This window comes from Bos taurus, chromosome 28 (assembly GCF_002263795.3).
Source record: "Bos taurus isolate L1 Dominette 01449 registration number 42190680 breed Hereford chromosome 28, ARS-UCD2.0, whole genome shotgun sequence".
Classification (NCBI taxonomy): domain Eukaryota; kingdom Metazoa; phylum Chordata; class Mammalia; order Artiodactyla; family Bovidae; genus Bos; species Bos taurus.
Window position 1 is genome coordinate 37,648,305 of NC_037355.1, and position 20,473 is coordinate 37,668,777.

Below are 20,473 nucleotides of genomic sequence, written 5' to 3' on the forward strand. Positions count from 1 at the left end.
ATTACCTGATGACAATAACTAGCATAATAGGTGCTTAATGCAGCAGCAGTATGCTAAACTGTTTGTGTCTATTACTTCATTTACCTTATAAGATTGCTGTGACATAGGTACGATTAGCATTCACTGTTGCAAATGAGAAACCCACACCTGGGAAATCTAAGAAAATCTTCTGAGGAGAACCAAAAAAGTAATTCTTTTCCAAATTAACATATTCTATTTAATTCAATGACTGAAATAATAAAATCATTCTTTAAATGTGACCCCATTGACATCACAAATACATAAAGGACCATGATCGCTTAAAGAACTTCTGAATTCTGGTGGATGCTTCCAGATTTGCAATGCTTATTTGTTAATCTTCAGTCTTACTTTGATTGTAACTTCGTTTCCATTCACTCTACTTTATGAGAAGTAATTTCATGAAGAGGCAAAAAGCGTGATTGTGGTGTGCAGTTAATTAGAATTTCTAATTAAAATCGTCCTAAAAACAGCAACCAATGCCAATAGAAGAGTAATTACTAATCTGTAAATTAAGGAAATTGTATAGTGCAAGACTTGGTATTTTTTTTCCTATTGGATTGAAAAATACCCAGTTTAGATCAGCATACCATGAAGAAAAGTATTTACCTTGAGTGAAGGTAAAATGCATATGGCAATATGGTTGAATTTAATCTGATCAAATATAATTCAGTTAAATCCAGGAGATTCTATAACTGATAATCTTGACTCTTTCCTCCTGCCGCTCACCCCTCTGATTCCTCATTTTAAATTTTGTGACATAAATTTGATTCTCTCAAATAAGGGCTCAGTAAACCTGAGGCTTTTACATTTGTATGCCTGTATGCAGGAGCGTGTGTGTGTGTGTGTGTGTATGCATGTGTGTGCATGCTCACCTGTGAGTGTGAGAGTGTGTGCTCCATGAAATATGGATGGGATTCTTAGCATGGTGCCTGATATTTAAGTATTCAACTCTTGCTTCTTCCCTATATTTTAGTGACAATGATTTCCTTCATAATCTGATTTCATAGGTCTAGGAAAGACTGGGAGTTTACCTCACGGAGAGGAAGCATCTGTCAGGAGCATTTTCTTCCCTGATACTTAGTTCTAAGCCTTATGAACCCAGTTGTAGTTTTTTTTTTTTTTTTTTTTTAACCACTCTCCAGGTCATCTCAGGTGAGACAACCTCTTCTAACTCCTCTGTTTATGGAATTCTCCAGGCAAGAATACTGGAGTGGGTTACCATTCCCTTCTCCAGGAGATCTTGCCAACCCAGGGATTGAACCTGGGTCTCTTGCATTGCAGGCAGATTCTTTACTGTCTGAGCTACCAGGAAAGTCCTCTACCTTCAAAACTAGTTTTTATAACATGAGCATCATTCTGAGTTTCTGTCTCTGTTCATTCTGTATTAGTGGATATGGTTAGAAAAATAATAACTTTGGAAAGAAATTCTTTACCTTTACTTCATATCAGGCAAAATACTGGCTTAAGCTGTCTGTGAAAAGGAAGCTAAGCTCAGTGATAGAATATGAACATCATATTTATTTTTAAGCATGCTAAAACATATTTTTACTTTTAAAATTTAATATACTTTAGAACAATTTTAGGTTTACAGAAAAATTTAGCAGCAATTACATAGTTCTATGTAACCTACCTCCGATACAAACACACAGGTTTCCCTATTATTAATATTTGAGTTATTATTTGAAATATTATTAAGGTCCATTGTTTATATTAGGATTGAATCTTGGTGCTGTACAGTTCTGTGGGCCTTGTAAAATGCATGATGTGCCTACTTCTTCATACAACTTCCTCTCCCTCAACCCTCAGTCATCACTGATCCTTTTGCTTGCTCTCTAGTTCTTCCTTTTCTACAATATCATATAATTCAAATTATGCATGATGTAGACTTTTCAGTGCTGCTTCTTTCAATCAGTGATATGCATCTAAAAGTCCTCCATGTCTTTTTTTTCCAAAATCAAATTTTATTTATTTTAATTTTTTATATAAATTTACTTATTTTAATTGGAGGCTAATTACTTTACAATTTTGCATTGGTTTTGCCATACATCGACATAAATCTGCCATGGGTATACATGTGTTCCCCATCCTGAACCCCTCTTCCGTCTCCCTTCCCATACAGTCCCTCTGGGTCATCCCAGTGTACCATCCCTGAGCACCCTGTATCATGCATAGAACCTGGACTGGCGATCTGTTTCACATATGATAATATACATGTTTCAATGCCATTCTCCCAAATCATCTTACCCTCACCCTCTACCACAGAGTCCAAAAGACTGTTCTATACATCTGTGTCTCTTTTGCTGTCTTGCATATAGGGTTATCTTTACCATCATTCTAACTTCCATAGATATGCATTAGTATACTGTACTGGGGTTTTTCTTTCTGGCTTACTTCACTCTGTATAATAGGTTCCAGCATCCACCTCATTAGAACTGATTCAAATGTATTCTTTTTAATGGCTGAGTAATACTCCATTGTGTATATGTACCACTGCTTTCTTATCCATTCATCTGCTGATGGACATCTAGGTTGCTTCCATGTCCTGGCTATTGTAAACAGTGCTGTGATGAACATTGGGGTACACGTGTCTCTTTCCCTTCTGGTTTCCTCGGTGTGTATGCCCAGCAGTGGGATTACTGGGTCATATGGCAGTTCTATTTCCAGTTTTTTAAGGAATCTCCACACTGTTCTCCATAGTGGCTGTACTAATTTGCATTCCCACCAACAGTGTAAGAGGGTTCCCTTTTCTCTGCACCCTCTCCAGAATTTATTGCTTGTAGACTTTTGGACAGCAGCCATTCTGACTGGCATGAAATGGTACCTCATTGTGGTTTTGACTTGCATTTCTCTGATAATGAGTGATGTTGAGCATCTTTTCATGTGTTTGTTAGCCATCTGTATGTCTTCTTTGGAGAAATGTCTGTTTAGGTCTTTGGCCCATTTTTTGATTGGGTTGTTTATTTTTCTGGAACTGAGCTGCAGGAGTTGCTTATATATTTTTGAGATTAATTCTTCGTCAGTTGCTTCATTTGCTATTATTTTCTCCCATTCTGAAGGCTTTTTTACCTTGCTTATAGTTTCCTTTGTTGTGCAGAAGCTTTTAAATTTAATTAGGTCCCATTTGTTTATTTTTGCTTTTATTTCCAATATTCTGAGAGGTGGGTCATAGAGGATCCTGCTGTGATTTATATCAGAGAGTGTTTTGCCTATGTTCTCCTCTAGGAGTTTTATAGTTTCTGGTCTTATGTTTAGATCTTTAATCCATTTTGAGTTTATTTTTGTGTATGGTGTTAGAAAGTGTTCTAGTTTCATTCTTTTACAAGTGATTGACCAGTTTTCCCTGCACCACTTGTTAAAGAGATTGTCTTTTCTCCATTGTATATTCTTGCCTCCTTTGTCAAAGATAAGGTGTCCATATGTGCGTGGATTTATCTCTGGGCTTTCTATTTTGTTCCATTGATCTATATTTCTGTCTTTGTGCCAGTACCATACCGTCTTGATGACTGTGTCTTTGTAGTAGAGCCTGAAGTCAGGCAGGTTGATTCCTCCAGTTCCATTCTTCTTTCTCAAGATTGCTTTGGCTATTTGAGGTTTTTTGTATTTCCATACAAATTGTGAAATTATTTGTTCTAGCTGTGTGAAAAATACCATTGGAGGCTTGATAGGGATTGCATTGAATCTATAGATTTTCACTACATTGATTCTTCTGATCCATGAACATGGCATATTTCTCCATCTATTAGTGTCCTCTTTGATTTCTTTCACCAATGTTTTATAGTTTTCTATATATAGGTCTTTTGTTTCTTTAGGTAGATATATTCCTAAGTATTTTATTCTTTTCATTGCAATGGTGAATGGAATTTTTTCCTTAATTTCTCTTTCTATTTTCTCATTGTTAGTGTATAGGAATGCAAGGGATTTCTGTGTGTTGATTTTATATCCTGCAACTTTACTATATTTATTGATTAGCTCTAGTAATTTTCTGGTGGAGTCTTTAGGGTTTTCTATGTAAAGGATCATGCCATCTGCAAACAGTGAGAGTTTTACTTCTTCTTTTCCAATTTGGATTCCTTTTATTTCTTTTTCTGCTCTGATTGCTGTGGCCAAAACTTCCAAAACTACATTGAATAGTAGTGGTGAGAGTGGCACCCTTGTCTTGTTGCTGACTTGAGGGGAAATGCTTTCAATTTTTCATCATTGAGGATAATGTTTGCTGTAGGTTTGTCATATATAGCTTTTATTATGTTGAGGTATGTTCCTTCTATTCCTGCTTTCTGGAGGGTTTTTATCATAAATGGATGTTGAATTTTGTCAAAGCTTTCTCTGTATCTATTGAGATAATCATATGGCTTTACTTTTCAATTTGTTCATGTGGTATTGTATTACATTGATTGACTTGCGGATATTGAAGAATCCTTGCATCCCTGAGGTAAAGCCCACTTGGTCATGGTGTATGACCTTTTTAATGTGTTGTTGGATTCTGATTGCTAGAATTTTGTTAAGGATTTTAGCATCTATGTTCATCAGTGATATTGGCCTGTTGTTTTCTTTTTTTGTGAAATCTTTGTCAGGTTTTGGTATTAGGGTGATGGTGGCCTCATAGAATGAGTTTGGAAGTTTGCATTCCTCTGCAATTTTCTGGAAGAGTTTGAGCAGGATAAGTGTCAGCTCTTCTCTAAATTTTTGGTAGAATTCAGCTGTGAAGCTGTCTAGACCTGGACTTCTGTTTGCTGGAAGATTTCTGATTACAGTTTCAATTTCCATGCCTGTGATGGGTCTGTTAAGATTTTCTATTTCTTCCTGGTTCAGTTTGGGAAAGTTGTACTTTTCTAAGAATTTGTCCATTTCTTCCAAGATGTCCATTTTATTGGCATATAATTGCTGATAGTAGTCTCTTATCATCGTTTGTATTTCTGTGTTATCTGTTGTGATCTCTCCATTTTCATTTCTAAATTTATTGATTTGATTTTTCTCCCTTTGTTTCTTGATGAGTCTGGCTAATGGTTTGTCAATTTTATTTATTCTCTCAACCAGCTTTCGGCTTTGTTGATTTTTGCTATGGTCTCTTTTGTTTCTTTTGCATTTATTTCTGCCCTGATTTTTAAGATTTCTTTCCTTCTACTAAGCCTGGGGTTTTCATTTCTTCCTTTTCTAGTTGCTTTAGGTGTAGAGTTAGGTTATTCATTTGACTTTTTTCTTGTTTCATGAGGTATGCCTCTATTGTTATGAACCTTCCCCTTAGCACTGCTTTTACAGTGTCCCACAGGTTTTGGGTTGTTGTGTTTTCATTTTCATTCGTTTCTATGCATATTTTGATTTCTTTTTTGATTTCTTCTGTGATTTGTTTGTTATTCAGCAGCGTGTTGTTCAGCCTCCATATGTTGGAATTTTTAATAGTTTTTCTCCTGTAATTGAGATCTAATCTTACTGCATTGTGGTCAGAAAAGATGCTTGGAATGATTTCAATTTTTTGAATTCACCAAGGCTAGATTTATGGCCCAGGATGTGATCTATCCTGGAGAAGATTCCGTGTGCACTTGAGAAAAAGGTGAAATTCATTGTTTTGGGGTGAAATGTCCTATAGATATCAATTAGGTCTAACTGATCTATTGTATCATTTAAAGTTTGTGTTTCCTTGTTAATTTTCTGTTTAGTTTATGTATCCATAGGTGTGAGTGGGGTATTAAAGTCTCCCACTATTATTGTGTTATTGTTAATTTCCCCTTTCATACTTGTTAGCATTTGTCTTACATATTGCGGTGCTCCTATGTTGGGTGCATATATATTTATAATTGTTATATCTTCTTCTTGAATTGATCCTTTGATCATTATGTAGTGTCCTTCTTTGTCTCTTTTCACAGCCTTTGTTTTAAAGTCTGTTTTATCTGATACGAGTATAGCTACTCCTGCTTTCTTTTTGTCTCTATTTGTGTGGAATATCTTTTTCCTGCCCTTCACTTTCAGTCTGTATGTGTCCCTTGTTTGAGGTAGGTCTCTTGTGGACATCATATATAGGGGTCTTGTTTTTGTATCCATTCAGCCAGTCTTTGTCTTTTGATTGGGGCATTCAACCCATTTACGTTTAAGGTAATTATTGATAACTATGATCCTGTTGCCATTTACTTTATTGTTTTGGGTTCGAGTTTATGCACCCTTTCTGTGTTTCCTGTCTAGAGAAGATCCTTTAGCATTTGTTGGAGAGCTGGTTTGGTGGTGCTGAATTCTCTCAGCTTTTGCTTGTCTGTAAAGCTTTTGATTTCTCCTTCATATTTGAATGAGATCCTTGCTGGGTAATCTGGGCTGTAGGTTATTTTCTTTCATCACTTTAAGTATGCCCTGCTATTCCTTCCTGGCCTGAAGAGTTTCTATTGAAAGATCAGCTGTTATCCTTATGTGAATCCCCTTGTGTGTTATTTGTTGTTTTTCCCTTGCTGCTTTTAATATTTGTTCTTTGTGTTTGATCTTTGTTAATTTAATTAATATTTGTCTTGGGGTGTTTTGCCTTGGTTTTATCCTGTTTGGGACTCTCTGGATTTCTTGGACTTGGGTGATTATTTCCTTCCCCATTTTAGGGAAGTTTTCAACTATTATCTCCTCAAGCATTTTCTCATGGTCTTTCTTCTTCTGGGATTCCTATGATAAGTCTCCCACTTCTGGGATTCCTATGATTAAAGGATGTTGGGGCATTTGACATTGTCCCAGAGGTCTCTGAGATTGGCCTCATTTCTTTTAATTAGTTTTTTTTTTTTTTCCTTTTTCATTTATTTCTGCCATTCTATCTTCTACCTCACTTATCCTATCTTTTGACTCTGTTATTCTACTGTTGTTTCCCTCCAGAGTTTTTTTAATCTCATTTATTGCATTATTCATTATATATTAACTTTTATTTCTTCTAGCTCCTTGTTAAACCTTTCTTGTATCTTCTAAATCCTTGTCTCCAGGCTATTTATCTGTAACTCCATTTTGTTTTCAAGATTTTGGGTCATTTTCACTGTCATTATTTGGAATTATTTATCAGGTAGATTCCCTGTCTCTTCCTTTTTGTTTGGTTTGGTGGGCATTTATCCTGTTCCTTTACCTGCTGGGTATTCCTCTGCCTTTTCATCTTGTTTATATTGCTGTGTTTGGGGTGGCCTTTCTGTATTTTGGCTGTTTGTGGAGTTCTTTTTATTGTAGAGTTTCCTCACTGTGGGTGGGATTGTATGGGTGGCTTGTCAAGGTTTCCTGGTTAAGGAAGCTTGTGTAGGTGTTCTGGTGGGTGGAGCTGGGTTTCTTCTCTCTGGGGTGCAATGTAGTGTCCAGTAATGAGTTATGAGATGTCAATGGGTTTGGTGTGACTTTGGGGAGCCTGTATATTGAAGCTTAGGGCTATCTTGCTCTGGAACTTGTTGGCCCTTGGGTTGTGCTTGGTTTCAGTGTAGGTATGGAGGCATTTGATGAGCTCCTGTCAATTAATGTTCCCTGGAGTCAGTTCTCCGGTGTTCTCAGGATTTGGACTTAAGGCTCCTGCCTCTGGTTTTCAGTCTTATTTTTACAGTAGCCTCAAGACTTTTCCATCTGTACAGCACTGTTGATAGAACATCTAGGTTAAAGATGAAAAGTTCCTCCACAGTGAGGGACACCCATAGAGGTTCACAGAGTTACATAGAGAAAAGGAGGAGGGAAATAGAGGTGACCAGGATGAGACGAGGGGGTAACAAAAGAGGAGAGAGCAAGCTAGCCAGTAATCACTTCCTTATGTGTGCTCCATAGTCTGGACCGCTCAGAGATGTTCATGGAGTTATACAGAGAAGAGAAGAGGAAGGATGGAGTTAGAGGTGACCCGAATGAGATGGGGTGGAATCAAAAGAGGAGAGAGCAAGCTAGCCAGTAATCACATCCTTATGTGTGCTCCACAGTTTGGACCACTCAGAGATGTTCACAGAGTTATACAGAGAAGAGAAGAGGGAGGAAGGAGACAGAGGTGGCTAGGAGGATAAAAGGGGGAATCAAAAGGAGAGAGACAGATCCAGTGAATGATCAGTTCCCTAAGTGTTCTCCACTGTCCAGAACACAAAGAGATTCACAGAGTTGGGTAGAGAATAGAAGGGGGAGGTAGGAGATAGAGGCGACCTGGTGGAGAAAAAGGAGAGTCCAAAGGGGGAGAGAGCAGTCAAGCCAGTAATCTTGCTCCGAAGTAAAAATGGGTACTGAAGATTGGGTTCTTAAAGGTACAAAATTGATAACAAATACCATAAAGCAAAGATTAAAAAATCTAGAGTAGAGGTTGGATTTTCAAAAATACATTATTAAAGGAAAAAAAAAATAAAAACAAAGTCACAAAAATTATAAAATATATATATATATATGAAGTTTACTTTAAAAAGTATGGTCTTTTTTTTTTTGCAAAGTAATAGTAGGTTATAAAAATTAAAATTAAAGTAGTAATAGAGGATTTGAATATATAAAAAATGTTTTAAAAGAATGATAATAGTAAAAATACATCTAGGACTTTCTCTGGAGATTTTGCGGACAGTGTGGGGTCAGTTCATTTTCAGATAGTTCCTTGATCCGGCTTATACTTCTCAAGATCTATAGGCCCCTTCCTATGTAGTTGGCACTAGCTACAGGGTTCTAATCTATTGCACCTGTCACTTCCAAGGCAGTTCCCTCTGTTTGTTTTAGCTTCTTCTGTTTGCTGGCCTCTTCAGTGTCTAATTTCAACCCTGACCCAAGGGGGCAGTGGTGGTCACTTTTTAAGGCTCACTTGTTCAGTTGTGCTGTGGGGAGGGAGGAACACTGCAAACAAATATCACTGGCATGTGTGGGGAGTGCTCGCAGTGTCTCGGCCACACTGGGTTCGCCCCTGCTCACGGCGTGTGTGCTTTCTCAGTCTACACTGCTTAGGCTCTAGGTTGCTTTGCCAGGAACTGTCTGAGGCCGGCCCTGGGTTGTATGCACTTCCCAGGTCTAAGCTGCTCGGGTTCAGGTTCTCAGGTACTCCACAAAGGTGCAGACTTGGTTGGGCCTGCGTTTTGCGCCCTTCCCAGGCCCGAGCAGCTCAGGTGATGAGGTGTTTGGCGAGCGCGGTTGCTGTGACTTCGCCACTCCCGTCCCTGCCGCTTGGTTTTCTGGCTGTACAACTGGAGTACCTTGTCAGGTGGATGTCGACCGTCCAGAATCCCATGAAGTCTTGGTTAGCAATGAAGCCTGCTTGCAGTTTGGTAGATGATGCCTCTCTGGGGCCACAGTTGCCCTCTTCCGACTCTGGCTGCCCTCTCCTGCCTCTCTCCAGAGGGGGATGGGCCGGTCCACAGCCAGCTAGCTCTGCTCAGTCCCTTGTTCTGTGAGCGGGCCTGGCGGTGTCTTAGGTTAGGGCTTTTCATGATGTAGCTATCCCACAGTCTGGTTTGCTATCCCAAGTTAGTTCCCTCAGATTGCCCTTGGGGCATTCAGGCTTGGTCCTTACTGTAAGCAATGCATCCCGCACCTCCCTGCCCAGCCCCCGGTTGCTAATGGCGGATGTAGGCATCTGTGCTGCTTCTCCGCTGGGAGTTACCATTGGGCATATAATCTCTGGGTTTTAAATATTTACTTATTTTTCCGGTTATGTTGCCCTCTCTGGTTCCAAGGCTCACAGCAGACTCACCAGTCACAGTGTTTCCTGGTGTTTGGAAACTTCTTTTTTAAGACTCCCTTCCCAGGACGGATCTCTGTCCCTACCTCTTTTGTCTCTCTTCTTATCTTTTATATTTTTTCCCATCTCCTTTCAAAGACAATGGGCTGCTTTTCTAGGTGCCTGATGTCCTCTGCCAGCATTCAGAAGTTGTTTTGTGGAACTTACTCAGCGTTCAAATGTTCTTTTGATGAACTTGTGGGGGAAAAAGTGGTCTCCCCGTCCTATTCCTCCACCATCTTAGGACCGCCTCTGTGCATCTTTTTTAAGTCAACATGACTGTTAGGGGAAACACACTGATTCCCTCCATGCCTTTTTATAGTGTGGTAGCTCATTGCTTTCTATCACTAAATAATATCCCATTGTAATGATGTAGTACACTTTGTTCTTTGAGGGAGGAAGACATTTTCCTTTATCCTTAAGTTCTTCTGGCTGGACCAAGAATGAAACTGACATGAGACAGATTAACATGAGAAAAATAAAACAAAAGGTTAATAACATATACATGGGGGAGACCCAGGAAAATAGAAAATTTCCAAAATCAAGTGAAACCCTTAACTTAAATTCAAGTTTTTTCTAAGGACAAATGTAGATGTTGGAGATAGTTCTTTGGGATTTCAAAGGGGAGGAAGATGATTCATGTGAAAATGGAAAAAGCAAATATTAGGTAAACAAATGTTAGTTGGATGCTCAGACACAATGGAACAGAGGATGGAATGGAGTTTCTATTCCCTGCAAGTCTCCAGCAGCACACCCAGTGTGGTTTCTTCACAGACATCTCTAGTGATTCCTCTGTTCTGAGAATAAGCCCTTTATCTAAATTCCTTTTAGCAGTCAAGCCAGAGGTAACAGAAACTTCCTGAATCTTCTGTTTCTTAAAATCTCATCAGACTAGATTCTCATGCCAAAGAGAAATATTTGGGAGTAACTAATTTTGTTTCTCTGTAAGTTAACTGTTTATTATTTCACTTCACCTGTTGAAGAACATCTTGGTTACTTGCAAGTTTTGACAGCTATGAATAAAGCTAAAGCAAACAGTTTATGTGTAAGTTTTTGTGTGGGCATGCATTTTCAACTCTTTTGGGTTGATAGCTAAACAGGTGAGTGTTGTGTCGTATGATAAGGATATATATAGTTTTTTAAGAAATTACCAAGTGTTAGTCACTCAGTCGCATCCAACTCCTTGCAACCCCATGACCTGTAGCCTGCCAGGCTCCTCCATCTATGGGATTTTCCAGACAAGAATATGAAGTGGGTTACCATTTCCTTCTCTAGGGGATATTCCCAACCTAGGGATCGAACCTGGGTCTACTGCATTGCAGTCAGGCTCTTTACCACTTGAGCTGTTTACCAACTGACACCAAACTGTCTCTCAAAATGGATGTGCCATTTTGCATTTCTACCATCAATGAATGGAATTTCCTGTTGCTCCACATGCTGGCCAGCATTTGATATTGACATTGTTTTGGATTTCATCCATTTAAATAGGTATGTAATTGTATCTCATTGTTTTCATTAATTCCCTAATGACATACGATGTTTAGGCTTCCCTGGTGGTTCAGATGGTAAAGATTTCACCTGCAATAAAGGAGACCTGGGTTCCATCCGTGGGTTGGGAAGATCCCCTGGAGGAGGGCATGGCAACCCACTCCAGCGTTCTTGCCTGGAGAATCCCCATAGACAGAGGAGTCTGGTGCGCTACCGTCCATGTGGTCACAAAGAGTTGGACACGACTGAGCAACTAAGCATGGCAAATATGATGTTTAGCATTTTCTCATATGCTATTTGTTATTTGCCCATCTCCTTTGAAGTGTCTGTTTAGATCTTTTTTCCGCTTATTAATTAGGTTATTTGTTTTCTTATTGTTGAATGTTAAGGAGTCTTTGTGTAGCCTAAATTCGTTTTGTTTTGTTTTCCTACTTTCTGATTGCCTTTTCTTTCTGTTAGCAGTATGTTTCACAGAATTAAAGATGTACATAATTAAATTTAAATGATAGGTCCCACTAATCAATTTTCCTTTCATGGATCATGCTTTTGATACTTTATATAAAAACTCATTGCGAAACACAAGGTCACTAAGATTTTTCCTTGTGTTGTCTTCTAGAAGTTTTATAGTTTTGTTTTTTATATCAGATCTGTTATATATTTTGACCTAATTTTTGTGAGAGATGCAAGATCATCTGAATTCTTTCCCTCTCTCTCTCTTTTTTTTTTTTTTTTTTGGCGTGTGGATGTCCAGTTATTACAGCATATTTAAGTTCACTTTTTATTTGCTACTTTATTTGTTGATATTTATAGTTTGAAATCAACATTTCCAAATTGAAAAGCACACAAGATGCCTATGTTTGAAGGTCTTTTCACCATATCCTCACTCCTAGGAATTTAGTATCCAGGCAATAGTTTGGAGGAATTTAGTATCAAGCATTTGGCTGAACATTAACACTTGTCAGGAGAAATTTTTCTTTCCCAATCCTACTCCCTTGGGCTGCTATGAACGGGATGGATTTGAGTGTGTGAAAGTACTTGAATTCATGGATGGAAGAGCTTCGTAATGTGGGTTCCATATCAGAAGAAAAATGGTAATTCAAAAGGAAGTCAAGGACATACAGCTACATTATAGCAGCTGCAGGAGATGATGAGATTATCATGTGTAACATGATGTTTTCACAAGGTTGTGGGAGCTGTGTAAGCAAGTGGATATGGCTACAGCCTCCTCTTTATGGCTGCTGACCATTTCCTTCAAATGGTACAATGCCATACATGCATTATTATTTTTCCCAGTTAGATAGTACTCAGAAATCTACTCAGTTTAAAAATCAGATGTTTGGGGAGGAATACTTGGCTATATTTCTAACAATTTCATTAAAGATAGTGCTGTTTTTAAAAATAATTACAACATATACCAGCATCTGGACTATAAAGGGGTGCCAAAGAGAAAAAAGAAATGTATCTATGTATATGTGTTATACACATATTTGTACACTTATCAGTTCAGTTCAGTCACTCAGTTGTGTCTGACTCTTTGCAACCCCATGGACTGCAGCATGTCAGGCTTCCCTGTCCATCATCAACTCCCAGAGCTTACTCAAACTCATATCCATCTAGTTGGTGATGCCATCCAATCATCTCATCCTTTCTCGTCCCCTTCTCCTCCCACCTTCGGTCTTTCCCAGCATCAGGGTTTTTTTCACATGAGTCAGTTCTTCACATCAGGTGGCCAAAGTATTGGTGTTTCAGCTTCAGCATCAGTCCTTCCAATGAATATTCAGGACTAATTTCCTTTAGGTTGGACCTCCTTGTAGTCCAAGGAACTCTCAAGAGTAATCTCCAACACCACAGTTCAAAAGCATCAATTCTTTGGCTCTCAGCTTTCTTTATAGTCCAACTCTTACATCCATACATGACTACTGGAAAAACCATAGCTTTGACTAAACGGACCTTTGTTGTATACAAGTGTTTTGCATTTATATATGCATATATTTGTTTGTTCTTTCCTATCTTAGCAATATTTATGATAAAATAGCTGGCACTTATGTAGTATTAAGCTCAAAGTGCTTTTACATTTAATAATTTATTTAATCCAATGGGCCAAAAGCTCCCTCTTTTAAATTAACATCAAAACAGAAGTTTACTTTTGGAGTAGGAATTCAAATATTTGAACATATCTTTTACCTGGCAAGTCATTTTCTCCTCTAGGACAGATAAGAAGCCATTAAATCTAGCCCAGCAGACTGAGAATTCAGCAAATCAAATGGCAGATAAGGAACTGAAATATGAATGGTATACCAAATTCTGAACTTAGCTGTTGTGGGGAAAGAAACATTTGAATGGGTTTGATGGGAATTTGTATTTTTAAAGCAATTGTTCTACAAATACCTGGAAGAGAGAGGAGGAGCAGTAGCCAAAATGGGTTGAGAAGACCTAGTACAACATGGATCATCAAGGCAGTACCTAAAATACCTGTGCTTTTCAGTTTGACAAAATAATCAATGGTAGGTGATATGAAATCATTTTGCTTTAGAACTTACTCCAATAAAAAAGATGGTATTCATTCAGAGACAATCTACATCCCAAATGAATTTTTCCTACCATTGCCATCAATAATTCACTCCATGAGGGCACGTCATTTTTCACCATGGAAAATTAACAGTGATGTGTGGGGCGCTGGCAAGAGAGGAAAGAAGCTGATATTTTATACTTTGTTCTTGTCAATTCTGTGTTTGGTTTGACTGGATTTGTTCGAGTCTTAAGTACTTGGTCCCATGATTCTCATAACTGCTTGTAAGCCAAATGTCTTACAGTTTGGGTTCAGACACTCTGCTTATTATTTCTGTAAAAGCTTTATGTTCTATAAAAAACGAAACATATTGTATTATTCTTCCTATAGCATGGGACTCTTGAGTGGGTTTACTTCAGGTTCATGGGCATGCTACTCACTCATTGCACAGGGCCTCATGCTCAGATAGCCTCAGATAGGTTTAGTGTTCTGCTATCAATGTTGTGCCATTCTTAACAAGTTTTGAACAAGAACCCCATGTTTTCATTTTGCAGTGGGCCTCACAAATCATGTAACTGGTCTTGTAGGTTGCAATAAAAAGTTCAGTGACAAATAGACTAAGATTTCAATTTCTTCCCTGGATCTTATACCTGCTTGCACTTGGACAAGCTAGTTGGCCTTAAAGAGCTTGTTCCATTTAATAATAAAATGGGGATGAAAACTATTTATCTCATAGAACTGTAATGATGATTGGATATAGTAAAACATGTAAAAAGCCTAACTAGGATAAGACAAATACAGTTTTAATCTCAGCAGCCAACTTCAGGCACTTGTCTAGAACAATGTGTGATGGATGCTATTTAGGCTGAGGTACCCTGTTTAGGCTCAACAGGAAACACTCCAAGATTGAATCACAGATTAAATTCATGTATAAATCGTGTGACCCTAGCCTAACACAATGGCTGACTCTTGATAAGAGTACAATAAACCTAAAACTTTATCCCTCTTTTGATACTGCTTGCTCTTAACCACTTTAAATCTGATCAGTCAGTTCGGTTCTGTCGCTCCGTCATGTCTGACTCTCTGCGACCCCATGAATCGCAGCACGCCAGGCCTCCCTGTCCATCACCAACTCCCGAGGTTTACTCAGACTCACGTCCATCAAGTCAGTGATGCCATCCAGCCATCTCATCCTCTGTTGTCCCCTTCTCCTCCTGCCCCCAATCCCTCCCAGCATCAGAGTATTCTCCAATGAGTCAACTCTTTGAATGAGTTGGCCAAAGTACTGGAGTTTCAGCTTTAGCATCATTCCCTCCAAAGAAATCCCAGGGCTGATCTCTTTTAGAATGGACTGGCTGGATCTCCTTGCAGTCCAAGGGACTCTCAAGAGTCTTCTCCAACACCACAATTCAAAAGCATCAATTCTTCAGTGCTCAGCTTTCTTCACAGTCCAACTCTCACATCCATACATGACCACAGGAAAAACCATAGCCTTGACTAGACGGACCTTTGTTGGCAAAGTAATGTCTCTGCTTTTGAATATGCTATCTAGATTGGTCATAACTTTTCTTCCAAGGAGCAAGCATCTTTTAATTTCATGGCTGCAGTCACCATCTGCAGTGATTTTGGAGCCCCCAAAAATAAAGTCTGACACTGTTTCCACTGTTTCCCCATCTATTTCCCATGAAGTGATGGGACCAGATGCCATGATCTTCGTTTTCTGAATGTTGAGTTTTAAGCCAACTTTTTCACTCTTCTCTTTCACTTTCATCAAGAGGCTTTTGAGTTCCTCTTCACTTTCTGCCATAAGGGTGGTGTCATCTGCATATCTGAGGTTATTGATATTTCTCCTGGCAATCTTGATTCCAGCTTATGCTTCTTCCAGCCCAGCATTTCTTATGATGTACTCATAAGAAAGTTAAATAAGCAGGGTGACAATACAAAGCCTTGACGTACTCCTTTTCCTATTTGGAACCAGTCTGTTTTTCCATGTCCAGTTCCAACTGTTGCTTCCTGACCTGCATACAAATTTCTCAAGAGGCAGGTCAGGTGGTCTGGTATTCCCATCTCTTGAAGAATTTCCCACAGTTTATTGTGATCCACATAGTCAGAGGCTTTGGCATAGTCAATAAAGCAGAAATAGATGTTTTTCTGGAACTCTCTTGCTTTTTCCATGATCCAGCGGATGTTGGCAATTTGGTCTCTGGTTCCTCTGCCTTTTCTAAAGCCAGCTTGAACATCTAGAAGTTCATGGTTCACATATTGCTGAAGCCTGGCTTGAAGAATTTTAAGCATTACTTTACTAGCATGTGAGATATTGTGTGGTAGTTTGAGCATTCTTTGGCATTGCCTTTCTTTGGGATTGGAATGAAAACTGACCTTTTCCAGTCCTGTGGCCACTGCTGAGTTTTCCAAATTTGCTGGCATATTGAGTGCAACACTTTCACAGCATCATCTTTCAGGATTTGAAATAGCTCAACTGGAATTCCATCACCTCCACTAGCTTTGTTCATAGTGATGCTTTCTAAGGCCCACTTGACTTCACATTCCAGGATGTCTGGCTCTAGGTCAGTGATCACACCATCGTGATTATATGGGTCATGAAGATCTTTTTTGTACAGTTCTTCTGTGCATTCTTGCCACCACTTCTTAATACCTTCTGCTTCTGTTAGGTCCATACCATTTCTGTCCTTTATCGAGCCCATTTTAGCATGAAATGTTCCCTTGGTATCTCTAATTTTCTTGAAAAGATCTCTAGTCTTTCCCATTCTGTTGTTTTCCTCTATTTCTTTGCATTGATCACTGAGGAAGGCTTTCTTATCTCTTCTTGCTATTCTTTGGAACTCTGCATTCAGATGCTTATATCTTTCCTTTTCTCCTTTGCTTTTCACTTCTCTTCTATTCACAGCTATTTGTAAGGCCTCCCCAGACAGCCATTTTGCTTTTTTGCATTTCCTTTCCATGGGCATGGTCTTGATCCCTGTCTCCTGTACAATGTCATGAGCCTCAGTCCACAGTTCATCAGGAACTCTATCATATCTAGTCCCTTAAATCTATTTTGCACTTCCACTGTATAATCATAAGGGATTTGATTTAGGTCATACCTGAATGGTCTAGTGGTTTTCCCTACTTTCTTCAATTTAAGTCTGAATTTGGCAATAAGGAGTTCATGGTCTGAGCCACAGTCAGCTCCTGGTCTTGTTTTTGCTGACTGTATAGAGCTTCTCCACCTTTGGCTGCAAAGAATATAATCAATCTGATTTCGGTGTTGACCATCTGGTGATGTCCATGTGTAGAGTCTCCTCTTGTGTTGTTTGAAGAGAGTGTTTGCTATGACCAGTGCATTTTCTTGGCAAAACTCTATTAGTCTTTTCCCTGCTTCATTCCATATTCCAAGGCCAAATTTGCCTGTTACTCCAGGTGTTTTTTGACTTCCTACTTGTGCATTCCAGTCTTGTATAATGAAAAGGACATCTTTTTTGGGTGTTAGTAGCTTCCTCTTAACCTTTAGCCAGAAAAACTGAGGTTAAATTCCTTCTAGGCAATAGATATCATATGTGTCTAAATTAGGCTTCAAATTCTGAGTTGATGAATAAAGAAAGCCTCACTTTGAAAGACCCAAGATTATACTTTACAAACTTTAGTTTTCATTTGTATGAAATTGCATATGTTTTATTTTCCGAAATTTTTGCTGATTATCAATATTCATGCTGGCCTTAATATTCATGATTTTTTTTAAGCTTATTTACTTACGCCAACCCCACACCCATAATTGAAACATAGGTTGTTTTGCTGGAGAAAGAAACTTGGCTCAGAGAAGTTTCTTTGCACACCATTTCTATAAAATGCCAACTATTCACTTGTAACAATATTTTTTTAATGAATCATCTTTCTCTGCTATCATTGCCCTTCTTTGAAGCTGTCCTCTGTATGGAAGATGAACACACAGTGCTCTTTTATCCTTTTCTTTGGGTTTTTAATTGAGGTGTAATTAGCATACTTGTTTCAAGTGTGCAACATAATGGTTTGATATTTGTGTATATTGTGAAACAATTTCCACAGTAAATCTAGTTTGCATCTGTCACCACGCATAGTTACAAGCTTTATTTTCTTCTTGTGATGAAGACTTCTAAGATCTATTCTTAGCCACTTTCAAAAACACAATATTATTGACTGGGGAGTTTTTGCCAAAACTAACATCTATTGCCATAATGTATCTCTGGTTAGTAATGTGTTAACCATAGTCACTATGCTGTATCTGACATCCCTATAACTTATAACTGGAGTCTTGTACCTTTAAGATATAAGGATCAGGGGACTCATCACAAGTTATAAAAGACCATGCAATATTAAGATTTAGTAGGTTTGCTAGGGGCTCTCATTCCCACAGAAGCAGTCTGATCTCCCAGAGACATTCCTCCATTCAAGCTTCCTCATATTTAGTTGTTGTCAGTACTGTCAGCCAAGAATTGGATGCATGCTTGGTTCTGCTCTTCACAACACAGTATTTCCAGCCTTCATGTTGTAAAAGGGGCCCACCTCCACTACCCCTTATCCCCCGGCTTCCTTAGTACCCTGGTCTCTCCCACACACAGCTTGGACAACAATCTTCATCCAGAAACCACGTATGAGTTTCCGAAATTTAGGTAAGAAATGGTGAACAAAGTCCAATCCAACACGGCCTTCGTTAATTATGCGGTTAGTGCACCTCCTCATTAGGATGCTGGGCACACACCTGGGAAAAACAAAGCACAAGCTCAAACCCTGAGGAAACGGCACGAACTGAAGGGCGTCCCCCAGTTAGGGATTGAGGCATTGCCAGCTGCATTCTCCACCAGATGTTCATTCAGGCACATGGAGCTGCTCCTGGGGAGACATTTCTCTAGTTTTGATTCTCATAATGAACCTATTGAAACATCAGGTGTGGAGCTTTCCAGGTGTGAGATCACGTTGTTGCTGAAGGACTGGTAATGAGGGACAGTTCTACTTGATTTACATATTTATATAATCTGCTACTCGAACGTTTGGCTAGAGACACCCTTCTGTGTCTGAGGAAAAAAAGTGTATTAACTTGATGGACAAAGGGTTTTGATTTTCCCTTCATTTAAATGGAAGCTATATACCGATTCCAGAAGCCTGGAAACGCTTTCAGCCAGGTAGCTGAGAGACCATTATTTTCAGCACTGACACTACGTCGGGATTCACTTTTTCATATATTGTAGGTTTGCAGTTTCCCATTGACTGGGGTAATTGGCAATTCCATTGAGCGAACCTTAAAAAATCTGTTTTGCTCCTTAACTATAACATAATATGAAATCAGTATCGAATTTCTGTTCTGCAGCCGTTGAAATGGCTTATTTCTAGAAATGTTTAGAGAGTATAATAGTTTGCATCCAGATGTAGTTGCAGAACAGTCACTGAAAAATGCTTGTTTTCTTGCATATAATTCCAGCCTTCCACCTGTGTTAATTGCTAGTGACTTTTTAGGTTGTTTTTCAATATTTTCACGAGAACTGAAGCTTTACCAAGAGTATTATTGTATCTCCCACCCAAATGAATGCCAACTATTGATGTCTATGCTGATCTGTGAAGGAAATCTGTCCTCCAGCGGAAGGAATAGTAACGAGGTGAGGTATTTAATTTTAGGCTCTAGCAGCACTTAAGAGGGATCATCAGGAATCTTGTAAGTATGAATTATGACCCTTGAGTGGGCATGTGCATAGAGAGAGTTCATGTTTCTGTATCTGAGCACATCCACATTTGTGTGTAACTTCTTATGAGACATGAAGGAACTAAAGCTGTGAGTCAGTGAGTCACCAGAAGAAGCTAAGAGAGCTCCATATGGAGCTGAGGGATGAATTCTGCAGCCTGAAGGATACCAAAGAGGGAAGTCACAGATTTACTGGCTACTCAGAATGTGGTCCGTGGACCTGTGGCATTGACATCTACTCAGAGCTTGCTAGAAAAGTAGAAGCTCACTCTCTACCCCAGTCCTATTGATTAATTTAACAGTCTGCCTAGGGGGTTTGCACAGTGCAAAACTCTGTTCACAAGGGATTATGGTACGTCTTTGCTCAAACTGGACTGGAGTGGAGCACCAGCTAGCTAGCATCGGGCACCTGGGATTTTGGCACTGTTGATGTTCAGTACCAGGTAGGAGCCAGGTTGGTGTTTCACTTGGACTTTGGACTGAAAAGTTTTAATGAGTTGTCAAGGGGTTGGGAGAGTCAGTGTCAGAGAAAGAGGTCCCACACCTGTAGGGGCCACAGAAAGGCTATGAACCCAGTCAGGCTGTAGTCTACCAGAATGAGAATCAGGGCAGGGGCACGGCCCAAAATGTGTGATTCAAAAGTGATCAAGGCATCAAAATAAAAGTGGCTTCAAGACTAAAGCTACATAGTCTGAGTTAGGGCTAGAGGATGCCTGGGATTCACCGGAGGCACCTGCATTTTCAACCTTGGAGACCACATTATAGACTTTTCTCACTGGGGAAAGGCATTCTTAGGCTCTGCTGGAATTATAGCCTGGGCGATGGGTTTTCATGAGTCATGAAAGCTCAGCTGGCTGCTGCCAGGGCTTCAGCCTTGGGTAGTGGAACATGGTGCACACATCTCAATAAAGAATAGCTCCAAAATATAAATAGAAATAAAAATAATTGCTCCCAGTTATAGCACTTTGCAGAGAATAGGCTTCCCACCCTTTTAATTTTCATAAATTAAATGGACAAAATATTTTAAAAGGAGATCCAAGTTGGCAGAATCCCATGATAAACATTTATAGTTTTAATAAGATCTAAACTA

The 20,473-nt window shown here is 39.1% G+C and overlaps 1 protein-coding gene across 6 annotated transcripts in view; it reads left to right on the plus strand.

The window, feature by feature from the left end:
- NRG3 (neuregulin 3) overlaps nucleotides 1-20,473 on the plus strand; it is a 1,237,517-nt gene that overhangs the window by 752,074 nt on the left and 464,970 nt on the right. The window lies entirely within an intron of this gene.